Source organism: Sceloporus occidentalis, unplaced genomic scaffold (genome assembly GCF_023333645.1).
Source record: "Sceloporus occidentalis isolate IW3139 unplaced genomic scaffold, rSceOcc1.0.p SCAF_120, whole genome shotgun sequence".
NCBI classification, from domain to species: domain Eukaryota; kingdom Metazoa; phylum Chordata; class Lepidosauria; order Squamata; family Phrynosomatidae; genus Sceloporus; species Sceloporus occidentalis.
The window spans coordinates 1,477,110-1,494,948 of NW_028317100.1; the positions used below are offsets into that span (position 1 = coordinate 1,477,110).

Consider the following 17,839-nt stretch of genomic DNA (forward strand, 5'->3'; position numbering starts at 1 on the left):
TACTATTTTTGTGATGATCTTTCATTTACAGAATTTCAGATATTTTAGGTGTGCGTAGAAAGGGATAGCAGCTGGTGTCTCTCTATGAAAAGCCTACCCTGTAAAGACTATTTTCAGTATCCTACTTGCTAATATCCACTGTAATCTGTTGTTTTAGATCCTCAATAGCTTCTCAGCATTTAAAAGGTCGTACTATAACAGCGTAGCAGGAAGATATCATCTTACTTCTCAGAGACTGGATACTGAAGTTAGTGTTGCCAACTGTCGGACACAGCGAACATTTTTGGCATATGCACTCCTTGCCATTGAACGTCACTCGGTCACCAGGTGGAAACGGGTTTCTGGAAGAGATGAAATGCATGCGTAAATAAATAAATACGCTAATATTTCAAAAACTGTATCAAAAACTAAAGGAAAATAAACTTATGTTCCCAAAATTAAAAATATTTATTGCACAATTCCTTTTGATTTTTTTGAAATTATATTCTTGTGCATCTGGTTTCCAAAAAATATATTACATCAAATATACTTTGGATGCTATTAGACCAATATCAGATTTTATAAGATTTACAGTGCTTTCATTTCAAGAAACATTCTGTAACCTATCAACAAAAACACCACCGTTCTCCAAGTCGCTTCCTAAAGACACCATAGGAACGAAGACATCACTCATCTTTAGTTACCCCTAGACACAGCACCCAAAAAACACAACGGGCACGCAAGGAAACCTACCTACAAACAGCACACACAAAACATTTTGGGTGATAGGTTTTTCCTAGAGCGGAAACGACTTCTCCCTCTATGAATTCATCGCAGCTGAAGCATCTGGTGCCGTACAGCCTTTGATAGTCTACAGTACAAATGTAATCTCCTTGTCTTACAAAAAATCCTCCCTGGGCAAGGTCGCAGCCGCATACTAGAAGGAAGAGAGAAAATAATACATCAAAAATCAATAGGAAGCTAGAACAAATTGTTTGTAGTCAAGGCGCTACTGAAGAAGATGTCCTGATTTATATATAGGCAGTCTCACTGGTGGTTATCTGTAACTTAGTCTTTGGAACCTGAACATTTTGTAGCTATCGGCCATGTCAGAGGAACCCTTTCTGATGGATTGCAGCAGTGTTTAATGGCCCTGTGTATGGTAGATAGTATGGATTCCAGTTCAACCTCAACAATAAATTCCTAATTGCATCGATCCCAAAACCAAACACTACTCTTACATTCACGTCAATTGGGCACGAGTGGGAGAAATTTCTTCATGAAATACAGAATAGAATGCTACCCAGATCAACCCCTATTTACATCAACATGTGCACCAAATGAATACTCTGTCATGAAAAAAGAACACAGGTAATGCCTTAAAGACTCCATGGTACCGGCAGTCTCCACTCTCCACCTCCATAGTTACTATAAGGCTTTACAGCCCTTGCTTTGGCCAGTGCCTTCTGTCTCACTTGGTACCGGGTGACATTTTATTATCACCATTGTGTCCCTTTGGGAAATGCATGGGGTGATTCTGCATTTGCTCCCTTAGCTATTTTTCGTGCAGGAGATGTGCTAAATACAAGTAAATAACTTTGATGAATATGCCATTCATCAGATTCCATGCTTTTTGTGTGATTTCATTGAAATATGGTGCCTCTATTGCCCCTCAAATAAGACATGAGCCCAGAAAAGTGAAATGCACATGTTCTGAAAAACATGCCATATGCTTGCATGTGGATATTGCTATACTGTACTGTGTGTTTTTTTCTTAGTTTTTCCAATTTTTTTCATATTAAATAATGGTATATGTAAACATATATATATATACACATACACACATATTAAGCAAAAATACACAGAAAAGCTACTCTGGTACACAATATAGCCATGAAAAATTAGATAGGATTTGCCAAAATTAGGGTACTTTGACTAGGTGAAAGGTTAAACAATACATGGCCATATAGTCAGTGGCGTCGGCAGGGGGCCAGAGGGGGCCATGGCCCCCCCTACATCATGCTGTGCCCCCCCGTGTGCCCCCAGTTGAAACGCCGTCTTTTTTTTTGTAATAGACGCGTTTTGTAATAGACGCAGCAGGGGGGCGTACCTGGCGGGGGGGGGGCGGTACGCCCCGGCTGCCGCTCATCTGAGGGGTGCCACCACCCCGGCACACCTCCAGAAACGATGCGCGCGGCAACTGTGGCTGTGCGTCGGGACTTGATGTCAAATCCCGGCGCACAACACTGAAGCCACGCCCACCGTCTTACGCGCTCAGTGCACCGGAAGGACAGGACCCAGAAGAAGAAGAATTCGGTTTTGCCCAAGTGAATGCCGAATTTTCAGTTTCAATCCAGAATTTTCATTTTGGTGCATCCCTACTATATACTAAGCCAGTCACTAAAGTCGTAAGCCTACACCACATCAATGTTTGGCTTAGTATATAGTGATAGGGGTTGTACTGCAGTATTGTCAGTGTCTGGCTCAATGTATAGGCACACATTGACGGTGGTACCGCATAATCACTAAGTATATAATGATAACAATTATGCTGTACCACCATCAATGTATGCCTCAGTATATAATGATAACAATTATGCTGTACCCCTGTCAATGTTTGCATAACCATAGAAACTATGCAGTTTTAAAGTGTGTGTGTGCCACATACAGGATCTGCCACAGGTGCCAAATACTCTCGGTACGCCCCTGCATCATGCAGCAGTCTGACCCAATGGCCATGCCTCAGCTCTTCGTCCCACATTTAAAAGGGGTGGGATGAAGAGCTGAGGCACGGCCATTGGGCGGCGTGGTGCGTGCACGCCGGCCGCTTTAATTTCATTAGGCGCTGGTGGAGTGACTGCCGCATGGCAGCCGCTTTCAATGTCGCTCGCAGCCGCTTTGATGGCGCAATGGGCCAGTTGACTAGACTTGCCCCCCAGGCAGGGCCGGCCTTAGGGGTGTGCGACCTGTGCAACCGCACAGGGCGCCATGGTAACAGGGGCGCCTGCCCGGGACTTAACTTAAAACATCGGGTTTTTTTTAAACTTTATTTAACATCATTTATGTTAAATAAAGTTTTTTAAAAAAAACGATGCTTTAATCTAAGTCCCGGGCAAGGGCGCCGAGCGGTTGCTCGTGAAGTTCTCAGCAACCGCTCGGCGCCCCTTACTCTCCGTGACTCCGTCGCGGTGCCGGCATCTCATGTTGAGCGCCGGACTATTCCTGCGCTCAACATGAAATGCCGGCACCGCGGCAGAGCGAGAAGGCGGATGCCTCCCGCTCTCACCGCAGGACTCCGGCAACAAGGTAAGTGTGTGTGGGGGGGTGTAGTTTGAAGGGGCAGGGGGGGGTGTAGTTTGAAGGGGCGGGGGGGTGTAGTTTGAAGGGGCAGGGGGGTGTAGTTTGAAGGGGCAGGGGGGGTAGTTTGAAGGGGCAGAGGGGGGGTTGTTTGAAGGGGCAGAGGGAGGTTGTTTGAAGGGGCAGAGGGGGGGTAGTTTGAAGGGGCAGAGGGGGGGTTGGTTGAAGGGGCAGAGGGGGGGTAGTTTGAAGGGCCGAGGGGGTATAGTTTGAAGGGGCAGAGGGGGGGGTAGTTTGAAGGGGCAGAGGGGGGGGTAGTTTGAAGGGGCAGAGGGGGGGGCGCCAGAGGAGTAGTCCGCACAGGGCGCCACACCGCCTAAGGCCGGCTCTGCCCCCAGGCCTTAGGCTGCCAGCCCTCCCCTGGACGCGGAGGAGAGAGAGGCGCCGAGCGGTCGTTGATGAATACGTTTTCAGCAACCGTTCGGCGCCTCTCACTGTTCCCCGCGAGGCTGTAAAAGTGTTTGTGTGAATCATAGGTATATTATTGATTTGTCAAAAAAGCAAAGAAGGTATAAGCAAGGTGTTTAAGCACTGGGGACAAAGATGGCACAGGTAGTGTGTTTATGGGACAAACATGGCGTACGTTCAGCTGTTTGGGGACAATGTTGACTCATGCTGGGCTGTTTGGCGACAAAGATGGCACGTCCTATGTATGTGTAATTTAGGTGCTGGTCAGGTTCTATGTGGGCAATGTGGACGCCAGGGTTGGCTTTGGGGTGTGCGACCAGTGATCTATGCCTGTAATTTAGGGGGGTTTATACCTTTTTAATGCAGAGTTTATATGTAATTTCCAATTGATATATACCTGCAAAGCTGGGTTTTTTGTTATTCTGTTGATCTGTATCGGCTATGTTTCCATACATTATTTATGTTTGCCTGCAAAGATAGGATTTGTATGTCTTTTTCAGTTGATCAATACCTGGAGTGCTGTTTTCATGTGTTGTTTATTTGATCTATACCTTCAGTGCTGAGTGTACATGTGATTTCCAGTTGATCTATACCTGCAATGCTGGGTTTGTGTGTTCTTTTGGTTTATACCTGCAATGCTATGTTTCCATACATTATTTATGTATACCTGCAAATACAAGTTTTTTTTTTTATCTTACTCAGTTGCATGTGCTGTTTCCATGTGTTGTTTATTTGATCTATACATGAACTACAGGGTGTAAGTAAAAGAGCGGTATGGTTTAGTGAATGAGGGGACAAAGGGACTCTGGGGATGATTACAGGGGAGAGGACCTCTCGGTGCAGGACAGACTCTCACAGTCTTCCCCTGATCTGCAGTCAGTGTGGCAAATATTTTTTTTTTGGAGTGGTAGCGGAGAGAGTGATTGCATGCAAGGGAGCGTTGAGCGGGGCCCAAGGAAATGCTTGGGTAGGGTCCAATTTTTTCACTCTAAAATATATTGGCAACAGGGTCTGATATTTATATATATTGGCAGCAGGGGCAAATATTTATATATGTTTTGGCAGCAGGGGCTAATATTAATATATATCAGCAGGTGATAATATTAATATATATTGGCTGCAGGGGCTAATATTTGACAATATTGGCTGCAGGGACTAATAATATATATCGGCAGTAGGGGCTAATATTAATATATACTGGCAGCAGGGTCAAATATTAATATATATCGGAAGCAGGATATAATTTTTATGTATATCAGCAGCAGCGCATAATATAAGTATATATCCGCAGCAGGGGCTAGTATCAATATATATCGGAAGCAGGGTGTAATATTTCTATATTTCGGCAGCAGGGTCTAATATATATATATATATATATATATATATATATATATATTTATATTGTCAGCACAGGCTAATATTAAAGATTGAAAAATAACTAAGTACATATTATGTAGTTAAAAATGCTCGTCTAATGTGTGTGTATATATAAATATATATATATATATATTTATATATAGTGTATATGTACCGTTTTATAATCGGCCCCCCTACTTTGGTCCCTGGCCCCCCATGTGCCCCCCCTAAATATGAAAGCTGGAGATGCCACTGCATATAGTGTGACCGAATCCCCTATATATGCCTCAGAAGGGTTTTTAATTGAATAGTATTACCTGGGTGTGCGCTAAATTATTTTTATGTTATATATATTATGTATAATAAATAACGTCCTGAAATAACAATAAACTAAATGAGCGGCCTGCCCCTCTAAGTACAAACTGTATCTCATACATTGCTTTTTACTGATCTATTACAAAATGGGGATGACATTTGAACTCCTAGGTAACCAAAAATTTTTTTTTTTTTTCTTCTTTTAAAAAAAAAACAAAAACAAAACAGTATTCACAAATTTATAACCTCCCTCCCAACCCGCCCTGTGTCTGCAAGGAAAAAATAAAAAAAAATAAAAATAAATAAATAATTATATATCACCATAGACCCCAAGTAAATTGGAAGTCCCTCTTTTTATTTTTGGATTCTCCACTTCTATATTGTTCATATTTTTTAATTTGGTCAATCAAATTTAACCACTGGGGTAGTGCGGGGGCTCCTTTATCAAACCATTTCCTCAAAATCAATAATCTTCCTAAAAAAAAAGATTTTCTTGAAGAGTTTGTTTAACCTGCCAAACTGTTCTACATCACCTAGTATTACAACCTTTGGATCTATTACACCATTACAATTAAATTTAATCTTCAAAAAATTAAATATGTCGTCCCAGAAATTTTTTATCATATCACATTGCCACCATAAGTGCAATAAACACGCATTAAGGGCCCCACATCTGGGACAATCTGAATTGTCTCTACAATTAATCTTCCATAGCTGATGCGGAGAGTAGTATAGCCGATAAATAATTTTAAGTTGAGTGAATTGATATTGTTTATTTAAAGTGCAACACCCTGTGTTAATTAGAATACGGTTCCATGAGGCCTCGTCAATCGGGGCGATCTCCTCTTCCCACCTCCTTTTAATCTTATCTCGGAACCTTATATCCATTTCTCCAAGCAACATTTTATAAATAATACTAAGTGTCTTTTTCCCTATAGTCCTTATCTGTAAAAATTCAAACAAATCATGTGTCTCAAGTACAAAAAACTTCTTATTTTCCGTGTAATTATATGCATGTAATAATTGATTGTACCAAAATTTATGACCATTATCCAAACCATATTCAAATTTAAGCTCATCAAAGCCCTTAATATGGCCAGTAGTAAACAACTGACCAACAAAATTAATACCTTTTTTAAGTCTCTCCCTAAACCCTTGTGAAACTCCTTGAATTTTAAATTGTGCCATATACGTGTATGGGGTAAACTTCCCTCAATTTTACAAATACGTTTAGTTTCTTGCCATACTTTCCTTTATAATTTCACCAAAGTTGTATAACCAACCTCCCCATCCACTTGTAAATCCATCTCCAACATTTCAATGGGGTTAGAGGTCCCACTAGTTTCTAAAAGAAACCGTATTAATCTTCCATATTCGTCTAACCTCAAATTCTGAATCTTCGTAGCTAGAAAGTATAATTTGAAATGGGGTAATGCCCAACCACCCTCACCCTCCGGTGATGTAAGCTTGGCATATTTCATACGCACTCTTCCTCTAAGATTTTGAGTCAGGGGGATCCTGTGGAATATTTGGGGATTAAAATTTCGAGTAAAGTCGAGCTTTTTATGAAGCAGAATCTTATCCCATTAGGTATAAAGATACAAAAAAAGGCGGAGATTTGGGCTAAACTCCCATTATCGTTGGCAGATAGAGTGAGTTTAGTGAAGATGATTGTTCTCCCGCAGGTTTTGTTTGTTTTGTCTGCCTCACAAGTGTGGATTCCGGATAAATGGTTTAGAGGGCTAGAAGCTGCACTGACCAAACTTTTGTGGGGAAAAATGTCTTTAATAGTTTATGTTTTGAACAGTTTCTTCTAGCAATTTTCAGTAAGCAATGCTAGGGCAGCCTTTGTTACTCCTTTTTTATGGTCTCTTTTGTCTGGACTTAATAAGCTATTTGTAATATTACGAAGAGCCTTTACTGCAAACATAAAATTAAGAATAGCTGCTGGTATAAGATTTGTTTCCTGAGGCCTTTGTGGATCTGGTTTCCAGGAAACTGATCTGGGATATGTCATAAATACTATATTTAAGGTGGATTGTCTTAAGTATTGAGTTATTTTTGATAAAATGCCCTGTAAATAGCTCAGTCATTAAAAAGAGATCAGTATCTGTTATAATATATAACTAAAGGCTAAAAATAAGAAAGGGATTGTCAGATCACAGTACACAGCGACAGCCAAATAACTCCAGAACAGTGTATTGCGGCTCAGGAAAATGTTCTCCTAAGAATACTTAATAAGCATATGAGGATCATTAGATCCAGATCGCTCTCATAGCATGTCCAGCTCATCACGTATTGAGAATGGGGATGGATTTTGGGGCATCCACAGCAAGGATATCCCTTGTATCATGTTCCTGTGACCTCTAGCTTGACCCTTCAGCATTGACCATTGACTTGTTCTTGACTACAAGTTTTGCCTAGCCTTTTGGTCTGATAATATCTCCTATCTTGACCTTGGCTTTTCTCCTGACCTCATTTACTAGTCTGCCCGGCTTGATTGATATTGTCTGTTTGGCTTCCTGTACCCTTCCGGTTTCATGCCATCTGCCATCACATTGCCGTATACCTGCTCATCCGGCAGTCTGCCAGCATCCAGCCATCTGCTAGCTTTCAGCACCCTAAGTTCTCCAACAATGGGACCTAGTAGGTCCTAACACTGTGAGACAGAAGTTGAGGTGGGTCAGTTGAGTTAACCCTTAACTTTACTGAGCAATCACCTTCTTAGTGAATAGGCACACATGTAAGTGTGGACAGACTGACGATTGCCCCAAGAAAATCCCAGATCATCCCCATGCCACTGACCATATGTATGTGTTCACATAGATTTACAAGGAGACTGAATGTTTTTTTTTGTTTTTGTGTATGGAGTATGTTCAAACCAACCGTAGCAAATTATTGCGCCGATCCTAATCTGTACCTTCAGGTGCACGTCACACTCCCCTGAGCCTGAGTTTTCCATTCGGATAAAAATATGAGGGACCAAAGCTGACGTCAGAGATAAATTTAGGACGGCCATAAAATGTGTCGCATTCAGCGGGAAGAAACAGTTAGGTCATTTAGGTCAAGTATAATTTGCTGTTTCTGATTCGACAGTTTTTCCTTTCTAAAGCATGGCTCACTCCATGGTGCTAAAAGGACGTTAGATGATGAAGCGCTAATAAAATTAGTCTTTAATCTTATTTGATGGTATATCAGTTTTTATATATACTGTTTATTTTAACAAAATCCCTTAGCAAAGTCACTTTTCCTGGGTCTGAAAGCATGGTCATCTAAGGCAATATGGCTCAGAACGCCATATTCTGATAAACCGTGCTTTAATACTTGCAATTGAATAAATACCCAGAAAACATAATAATGAAGTAAAAGCCTAGCTCACAATTAGAGCCCTCTCCACTCAAGAGTCTCTCTACTTCTGTGGTTGGCTATCCTGCATATGTTACAAAACAGTGATATATATGTATATATATATATATATATATATATATTTTACTTTGCAGTTGCGTGTTTTATGTCAAACGTGAACATACCACTTCGTGACTAGACAGAGCACGCTTCACTATGCGTGTACATATTATATACGTGTGTGTATACAGAAATACTACCAATTTCAATAATAACCCCTGCGTCAGAAGGGAAAAATATGAAAAAAACACGTTTTCTTGGTGATTCATCGGTGATGTGGTTTTCATGCACAAACAATATGTATTATTGCTCATGAAAACAGTAAGAAAATAATGGCATTTATCACAGTTTTTACAGAGCTTTATTGTTGGCGTAGAGGTGAGGAAGCACCATACTGCCAAACAGCAGCAGAGAAAGGTCAGAATCTTCCCAGATGGATCCTGTTTTGGAGCGTTTCAGTAATTCGTACAGTTGGTTTGGGAACATTTAGATGTTACCCTGGGTTGCTGGGCGATTGCTGCCAATTACCTCCAAATCTATAATTCAGCCTCATTAACAAAGAAAGCAAACTAAAGTTATGTGTAAGTATGTTTGAAGAGACCAGTCTGGAACAGAAAATATTACTTTGAACAAGGGGTCTAGTTAGACCCCCAGGAACTCTTACAGTGGGAGCCAGTGTTAGAGCTCACGGCTATGGCTAAACTGAGCAGATGGCCAAATTACTTCTTCTATCTGTACTTAAGGTGTATGTCTCTATAATGAAAACTAGACTTGGGCACCAGGGGGCTCTTCGTGTTCGTCTTCGTGCTCGTCTTCGGCAAAAAAAAAACCGTAGTATTCCGCGAATATTCGCCTGGTCCTGTCTTCTCTTCGGGCGAATATTCGTAGACATTCTTCGTGTTCGGGTTTTCTTCGTTTTCCCCGGTTAAGGGGTTAAAACGGGGTTAAAGCCGCTCTGGCGCCAGGAGTTTAAATGTCCGTATGAGCAACTCTATTGGTCGTCAGCAGGGGGCTCGTCTGCCATTGGTTGATGGCAGACGAGCCCCCTGCTGGCGACCAATAGGGTCGCTCGTTCAGACTGTTAAAACTCCTGGTGCCGTAACTTACCCGGCAGATCCCGCTGGTCTCCCTGTTCTATCATTTATTAACTGATAGAACAGGGAGACCAGTGGGATCTGCCGGGTAAGTTGCAGCATTGGGATTTTAAAAGTCTGTACGAGCGACTCTGTTGGTCGCTCGTACAGACTTTTAGGGTCCTGGTGCTGTAACTTACCCGGCACACCCCACTGGTCTCCCTGTTCTATCAGTTAAATGTCCGTACGAGCGACCAATAAAGTCGTTCGTACGGACATTTAACTGATAGAACAGGGAGACCAGTGGGATGTGCCGGGTAAGTTGCAGCATTGGGGTTTTAAAAGTCTGCACGAGCCACTCTGTTGGTTGCTCGTGCAGACTTTTAAAACCCCAATGCTGCAACTTACCCGGCACATCCCACTGGTCTCCCTCCTTGTTCAATTAATTAAATGTTCGTACGAGCGAACAATAAAGTCGCTCGTACGGACATTTAACTAATTGAACAGGGAAGGAGATCAGTGGCATCGGCAGGGTAAGTTGCAGCATTGGGGTTTTAAAACCTCAATGCTGCAACTTACCCGGCAGATCCCACTGGTCTCCCTCCCTGTTCAATTAGTTAGGGGTTAACTTTTTTTTTTAAAGGGTTAAGTGGCCGTGCAAGTGAGCCTTTTGGTCGCTTGCACGGCCCTTTAACCTATGGATTTCCGCTCCCATTAACCCCTTCGATGCTGTGTTAGATAACGCAGCATCGAAGGGGTTAACGGGAGCGGAAATCCATAGGTTCGCTGGCAAGGGTTACAAAGACCGTGCGAGTGAGCCTATTGGTCACCTGCAGGGTCTTCCTCTGGCATCAACCAATTGGTTGATGCCAGAGGAGGTCCCTGTAGGCGACCAATAGGCTCATTCGCACTGCCCTGTAACCCGTGACGGCGAACCTGCGGATTTCCACTTCCGGGAACTGCCGCGAAGACAAAGTAAGTTAGAAGAGGGGGGGAGAATGGTAGACAAAGACGGAGACAATCACGAAGATCTTCGTGGTGTGTGTCTTCGTCTTCGCCTACGTTTTACCGCCGCCGTCTTCTCCGCGGCGTGTCTTCGGAACGAACACGAAAACGCACTCTTCGTGTTCGTTTTCATGTTCGCCCGAAGACGAATGCACAAGTCTAATGAAAACACCGCCTGTCCGGCAAACACAGAGCATCAGAGTCAATAACTGTTTCAATTACCGTTTCTTGTTTGTGAACGCCAGATTATAAAAGTATTAACATCTAAGGCTTCTGAGTGGATTCATTAATCAGATGAATTATTATAAGTCCTGCATTAATGTAACTAAAGTGTTGGAAGGGGGTGCTGCTTATTATTGAGATGCTGTGTGCTGTGTATAAGCCATTATTCGAATTCACAATGCGTAATGTGTCAGAAATTCTTAAGAGGCATCTACCTCTAAGACAGCTGTGCAGCATCCACCATCTTGCCTTAATGGTGACGCAGTCTTTTGCTAGAACACCTCGTTTAGAAGCTACATCTGTATCTGTTGGATTTTCTTAAGCCGTGGGTTATTAAGAGTGGGTTGAGTTACCTTGAGTGTGAGGACTTTTTCTACACTTACATGAACTTGCAATAAATTATGTTATTTTTTTCTATAAATTACGGTTTCTGATTCAATACTCTTTTTGATGTATCTCACATAATATAATGAATGTTGGACATAGTATTTGATCGTCTCTCTGTTTTCTCTATCAGATCCTGATACGTGGAACAGCAATTCCAGTTACTGGTGTGGCCACCATCTTACGTACATATATACAGCGGTCTCAAAAGGGAATACTGCAACCCGACTGCATCCAAAAAGGGTCTGGACCCTCTGATAACCTGACGTCACTGTTTCTACTGAGAATGCAGAGTAGAACGGCGATGACATGCAATCAGTTTAGGTGATACTTAACAGATAACAGAGTAACATGGGTTCCACAGCCAGGGCCAGATTAATGGCAGAGCACATGGAGAAATTGCTCCAGGGCCTCCAGCGTTCTGAGGAAACCTGCAGCAATTTACTGCATACGTACATATATACAGTTGTGTCAAAAAGAAAGTACAGCTTATTTGAATTCTATGGTTTTATATATCAGGACAATATAACAATCATCTGTTACTTAGCAGGTCTAAAAACAACAACACATGATACATTACATGATTGAATCAACAAAAATAAAGCCAAAATGTAGAAGCCATGTGTGAAAAACTAAGTACACAGAATTGCAATCATTTTGGTTTTAGTTTTGTCGAATAAATTATGACACGGGGTAACATTTCATGTGTTGTTGCTCATCTGTGGTTGTATTTAGGGCTGCAACTAACTATTATTTTAATAATCGATTACTTGGCCGATTATTTTTTCGATTAATCGGATAAAAAAATGAATTTTTTTAAATTTAAAATAATGTAATAAAAAACGTACAATTTACACTTTCATCTCTTTATTGTAATGGCCTCTCTCTCTCTCTATTCACCTTCTTATTTTACCGACATAATAATAAAAGCTACAAGAACCCAAACACAGTGTTTCTCAAACTAGGTTTTAATACAAAGTTATTAGTAAATATTAAGTCATATGTTAACTATTTTTCATATTTAATAAAAAAGCCTTGTTTATATTTTCTTTTATTTACCAAACTGCCCCCAGTTATGCACATCTGACCCCCAGCTTTCCACTCTTCCCCCATATATGCCTTATACCTCCTATATGCCAGAGATTCCACTGTGTCCCCTGATATGCCACTGTGCCCCCGATATGCCTTATACTCCTTATATGCCAGTGATATGCAACTGAGCCCCCTGATATACCTTTTACCCCCAGATATGTCTTATGCCCCCCTGATATGCCTAATATCGATATGCCTTATACCCCCTATATGCCTTATACCTTCCAATATGCCACTCGCCCCCCATTTATGCCTTATACCTCCCTATATGCCACTGTGCACCCTGATATGCCACTCCGCCCCCCCATAAATTCCCTGCACCACCGTGAAATTCATTATACTTCCTGATTCACCACTCTACCTCCCCCAGATATGCCACTCTGAAATTCATTATACCCCCCATACACCACTCTACCTCCCCTATACACCACTCTAACTCCCCCAGATATGCCATTCTGCCTCCCTGAAATTCATTATACCCCCCATACACCACTATAACTCACCCATATACCACTCTGCCTCCTCCCCCTCCTATACACCACTCTGCCTCTTCCCATACACCACTCTGCCTCCTCCCCCTCCCAAACACCACTCTGCCTCCTCCCCCTCCCATACACCACTGCCTCCTCCAATACACCACTCTGCCGCCTCCCCCTCCCATACACCACTCTGCCTTCTCCCCCTCCCATACATCACTCTGCCTCCTCCCCCTCCCATACACCACTCTGGCTCCTCCCCCTCCCATACACCACTCTGGCTCCTCCTCCTTCTCCCATACACCACTCTGCCTCCTCCCATACACCACTTTGTCTCCTCCCCCTCCCATACATCACTCTGCCTCCTCCCCCTCCTATACACCACTCTGGCTCCTCCCCCTGCCATACACCACTCTGGCTCCTCCCCCTCCCATAGTATACTCTGGCTCCTCCCCCTCCCATACACCACTCTGCCTCCTCCCCCCTCCTATACACCACTTTGCCTCCTCCCCCCTCCTATACACCACTTTGCCTCCTCCCCCCCTCCCATACACCACTTTGCCTTCTCCCATACTCCACGGAAGGGGGATGAGCCAGAGTGGTGTATGGGAGGGTGGCTCCCATACACCCCTCTGACTCCTCCCCCCCTACCATAGACCGCTCTGCCTCTCTCCCAACTCCCTGGTGTCTTGTGAACCTCCGTTGCTGACAGGCACTTACACTGCAGCTTCATAGAAGCCTCAGCGTAAGTGAAGGGCAGTAACGGAGGCTGTCTGTGCACATCGTGCAGACACCCACCGGCTGACAGAGAATTGAGGTCTCCTGCAAATGATCATCCTCTCTGTCAGCCGGTGGGGGTCTGCATCGCACAGACAGCCTCCGTTACTGCCCTTCACTTACGCTGAGGCTTCTATGACGCTGCAGTGTAAATGCCTGTCAGCAACGGAGGTTCACAAAGCACCAGGGAGTCGGGAGAGAGGCAGAGCGGTCTATGGGAGGGGGGAGGAGTCGTAGGGGTGTATGGAAGTGAAGGGGAGAGACGGAGGTTGTCTGTGCGTATCGCACGGACACCCGTCGGCCGACAGTGAGGGGAATCCAGGTCCCCTGCAGCGTTGCGGGGGATCTGGATTTTAGTGTTATAATCCGATCTCTGTTTGAGGTCGGATTATATAAGGAGAGGAGTTTTTCAGAGCATTTGCTCTGAAAAAAACTCTTTTTATAATCGATAAAAATTGATTCGACTAATCGATAATGAAAATTTTATCGATTAGTTGTTTCAGCCCTAGTTGTATTTACCTAATTTTTAGACCTGCTAAGGAACAGATCATTGTTATTATATCCTTATATGTAAAACCATAGAATTCAAAGAGGGTGTACTTTCTTTTTTGGCAGAATGGAAGTTAGAAAGAGGATGAAAAATGTAAAAGGCAGATAAGCAAGATAAAATAAAAAAGGTAGAAAAAAGTGAGGTGCAACAGATAGAGACAGAAAGCAAAGAAAAAAAGATGTTGCGAAAAGGCAGGAAATCCAGAAAAGGGGCCCTTCCTGTGTAATTGCTCCAGGGCCCAAAACTCCTTAATCCAGACTTGTCCACAGCCCACAGCAACTAAAGTGTCACGATGGCCCCAAGTTCTAATGGGCATCACCCAGCCTTTATAATAAGAGCAACGTGAGGAAGATGACGAAGCAGGGTCTGCTTGCAGTGGCGACTCTAGAAACAATATATAACGGGGGGCACACAAGATACCACAGTCAAACGGGGGGGGCATTCATAATTTCCAAAAGTAATGTACTATGGAATTATACTTTTGTTATTAGGCTAAAATAATACTTGATCATTCAACATGGGAAGCCTGAAGCCACAATTGAGTGCGACTAATCCTTGAAATAAATATTATAACACAATAAATAACTTTTCCACTAAATGATTTTAGGGCCTTGAACATTTTGTCCCCTGAAGTCACTACAACTTCAGGAGGGCATTTTATCTCTGGATAAATATAAATTAAATAATTCCTACTGTAAGTTAAGTGCCAGGAAACAGATGACCAAACACACACCCCAACACCCAGACACACACACCAGGACAGGCTCTGCCACACCGACATCCAAACACACACTCATCAGGACAGGCTCTGCCACACCCACATCCAAACACACACACACCAGGACAGGCTCTGACACACTGACAACCGAACACACACACACCAGGACAGGCTCTGCCACACCAACACCCAAACACACACAAGGACAGGCTCTGCCACACCAACACCCAAACACACACCAGGACAGGCTCTGCCACACCAACACCCAAATACATACACCAGGACAGGCTCTGCTACACTGATAACCAAGAACACACAAACAGCAGGACATAATCTACGTCACGACGTCTACATCAGGATGGATTTTTCACACTGCATTGTCGTTTATACCCCCCTTAGTGTTTTTGCCCCTTGTGTATTGATGCCCCTGCTGCCCATATAGCCCCAGTTGCCGATAGCAGGTATAGATCTCTGCTGCGGTGGCCGCTGCTTCACTGCTGAGCGCCGAAATATGACGTCCTATTTCGGCGCTCGGCATGAAATACCGGCACCGCGACGGAGGTAGAGGCCTCGTGAAGGAGAATGGGGGGCGCCGAGCGGTTGCTAGGGGCCCCTCTCTCTCCTCCGCATTAAAAAAAAAATAAAGTTGCGTTGCGACTTTATTCCAAATTCGGCAGGGGGGCAACGGGGGGGGGCAAGGATTAACCTAGGGGGGGCAATAATAGTTTTTGAACTTATTACGCAATATGTTTATTAGATGTGCCTACCTTTGCATGTGAAACATTTGATATGGAAGTATTTATTCTGCACTCTCAATACCTCCCCTTTACAGGGGCTTCCGCAGTTGGTGCAAAGGATCGCATTCCCGGGTGGCTTGTCGAGCTGGCTTTGCACAGCCTGGTGCTGGGACACTGTTGGAGGAAGAAAAGACAAGAAGAAGTTTGTTAGCAAGGTGATCATTCACCATAACATAAATGTTACCTAAATGTTGTCTTAATAGACATAATAGATCATATGAGATTTTGAGAGATATGAGAAATATTTACTATTTACTTTTAATGGATTTTACAAATTATTCAATCTAACAATCTAAGGACAATGTGTGCTAGAAAGTGAATTTTGGGTAACGAAGCGAGATCAACAGGGTAGGCATGGCAAGAGGCAACTACACCCCGGGTAGCTCAGATTTTGGGTGACTACTTGACAATTCCAGCATTTACTGGGGGGAAAAAAAAAACAGTAAACGACTCAATAGAATATAAACGATGTTAACAATAGTCTAAATTTTTTTGATAACTGCAACAGAGATATCATGGGCAATTTGGGCACTCGCCAACTTATTCATAGACAAAAGGTTATACTTGTTCACCTGTGAAAGGATTAATCCCATGCAGCCTGAGCAAATATAAAGGCATCTCAAAGTACTTTAATATGCATTTGTGAACTGCAACGGGAAGCTCTTTTCTCTGCCCCACGCATGACTAGCCATACCCCTCATGAAGGCATTCACCCAGAAGAAGGAGGGCTCTGGGTAGTCTACCCTGGGAATGATCATCACACATATCTACCTTGACCACCCCCCTGCCCCCCACAGAATGGAGAACGGGCAGTGGTGAGGAGAGGAGTGGTGTTTCATTCTATGTAATCTGACCACATTTACCTAAAGGACATTAAAAATATTATTAAACATTAAAAAACATTTCATGGTAACCTTGAATTCTTATTTGACCTTGAGGAAAGGACAGCGTATCAACAAATCTAGGAGAACGGACGTAGTAAGTCAGCAATAAAATGAAACACAAATGTCGGGGAGCCTGAACCAAATTATTCATAATAGTTATATTGAAATTCATCAGAGACAATTCCAAGAATCCAAAATAGAAACATTTCATTAATTCCTACAGGAAAGGGACAGCAATTTTCTACAAGCCGCTCAGAATAATGAAGGTGAGTAATTTAGAAATGAGTGTCGACAATATGGAGTGGATTAAATTTGATATTTAAATAATAGATGTTCATTTTGAGCGTTGCTATTTAAACTGTATATTTGAAATTGTAGCATATTTTATTAAAATGTAAAATTACATTTTAGTCGGCCACCCGTTTTCTGTAACTTCCTGCGCTAACATGAACATGACTGCTTGATTGTTATCATAGGTCATCGAGCGTCTAAGATATTTGTGATGTGATGAAAAGAAAAAAAAAAAATTCTTTTGGACACAGCTTATTAAAAAACTAGAAAAATATTGTTTTGAACATATCTGGAGAACAAATCTTTGAGGTCCTGAAAGCTTCTGTGATTTTACATCTTCTAGGTTGGTCCAATAAAGGTCAAATTTGACTACAGATCCCATCTAGAGGAAAATAGGAAAATAACTCAATCCTTTTCTTATTAAGATGAACTCGTTCCATAGAGAAGTTTCTTCCTGTAGTTCTCAATCTCTTGAGCAGAGGAAGAGATGAAGGCAAGCATCACACCCAAGCACGTACTCTACCACTCTCCAATGACATATGGTGGCCCATGTCTTTATAAATAGAGAACCTCTGCGCATTGTTACAAACTAATATCTATACCTTCTCTTACTTCACCATACTATTACATCAGCTTGTAACAATGGTAAAATTACCGATTATTGCCGTAAGCATTGCACAGGTGTGTCGTGACAAATTATACCCTGCCTCCCATTGTGACTCGCACATCGTGAGCTATTCTGGAGATTGC

General features: G+C 42.7%; 1 protein-coding gene across 1 annotated transcript in view; it reads right to left on the reverse strand.

Moving 5' to 3' along the window:
• LOC149282258 (actin-binding LIM protein 2-like) overlaps positions 1–15,954 on the reverse strand; it is a 47,072-nt gene extending 31,118 nt beyond the window's left edge. The window contains exons 1-3 of the mRNA XM_089498400.1: positions 15,885–15,954; positions 733–916; positions 271–341 (exon numbers count right to left, since the gene is read on the reverse strand). The gene's annotated coding sequence lies outside the window, so the exon portion shown is untranslated. The remainder of the gene's footprint in view (positions 1–270; positions 342–732; positions 917–15,884) is intronic.
• Positions 15,955–17,839: the final 1,885 nt, after the last annotated feature.